At 63.6% G+C, this 1,173-nt stretch overlaps 1 protein-coding gene across 2 annotated transcripts in view; it reads right to left on the reverse strand.

Annotated features, from left to right (window-relative positions):
- Window positions 1-1,173, reverse strand: part of Gjc1 (gap junction protein gamma 1) — a 40,637-nt gene extending 39,464 nt beyond the window's left edge. For both annotated transcript variants that reach the window (XR_002821581.1, XM_023718064.1), the window contains exon 1: window positions 1,131-1,173. The gene's annotated coding sequence lies outside the window, so the exon portion shown is untranslated. The remainder of the gene's footprint in view (window positions 1-1,130) is intronic.

Consider the following 1,173-nt stretch of genomic DNA (forward strand, 5'->3'; position numbering starts at 1 on the left):
CTCCTGCCTCAGCCTCCCCAGAGCACACTCTGCTCCTTGCCCAAAATTTTTAAAATCAATATTCTCAATAGTGGCGTCCTGAGTGCAAAAATAAGTAATTACACCTCTACTTGCACTTAACTATCCAGATTTACCAAATCACACACTCTCATTAATTCTGAAATTTCTAAAATGTGAACTTCAAGTAAAGCAAGTTCCTCGGAACACATCGCTGAGCCTTGAATTAGTGGGGCGATCGCTCTGTATTTGTTCACAGCGCCACTCTGGGTTTTATTACTTCTTGTATCCCGATCCAGTCACTGAGGCGGCAGTGAGCCTGCAGCTGGACGGAAGGGCCCTGCATTCCCTCCTTTTGGCTGATTTATCGAACAACGTTAATCAACAAAGGCTACGAGCCATTACTTATTTACGACCGTTGTGCTGGAGCTCTGCGAACTCCCTCAATCACACGGACTAAAGGGTGAAGCCCGGCTATCTTCAGGAACGAAACAGAAAAGTTCAGGGTCCTCTGCTCCCGCTTTCCAGAGCAGGGGGGCCACCCCGAGCCCGCGCAAACTGATGCTTGGGTTGCAACCCTGAAGTTGGAGCGCGCGGCTAGCGGGCAGGGCGCTGGGGGCGCCCACGTCGGGCATCGCGACGCGCGCCCCGCTCCGCGGAGCCCGAACCCCGACTTCTCTCCAAACCCTCCGCTCCAGCGCTCGCAAGCGCTACGGACCCGGCCCGGCCGAGCCTCCGCCACGCCCCGCAGGGACCCGCGTGTCCGGGGGCGTCTGCGTCCCTCGGCGGAGGATCTCGGACTCGTGCAGGGAGAGGAGCCCTCGGACGCTTGCTGCTCCGTGGGAGCTACACGCTTGGCGGGCGCAGTGCGGTTCGCAGCGGTTCGACCCGAGTCCCCGGCCGCGCGCGCACAGGCGTCCCGGTCCGGACCCCCCAGCCGGCCGCGATCGCGGGATCCCCGCCGGCCCGGGCCCCACAGCCCGGGACAAAGCGGCTGCCGCTCCGGCGCGAAGGCTCCCGGCTCCCGCGCCCCGAGCGCGGGACAAAGGCTGCCCCCTCCCTCCGCCGGTCAACGCGGCCCTCTCTTCCCGGGACCCCACCCCGCCGCGCCGCCCTCAGCCCGCGCCCCTCACCCGGCGGCGGGGTCTCCCAGGGCCGCCTCCTCCGCCGGGCCTC

Source organism: Octodon degus, unplaced genomic scaffold, assembly GCF_000260255.1.
Source record: "Octodon degus isolate 3935 unplaced genomic scaffold, OctDeg1.0 scaffold00056, whole genome shotgun sequence".
In the NCBI taxonomy this organism is placed as follows: domain Eukaryota; kingdom Metazoa; phylum Chordata; class Mammalia; order Rodentia; family Octodontidae; genus Octodon; species Octodon degus.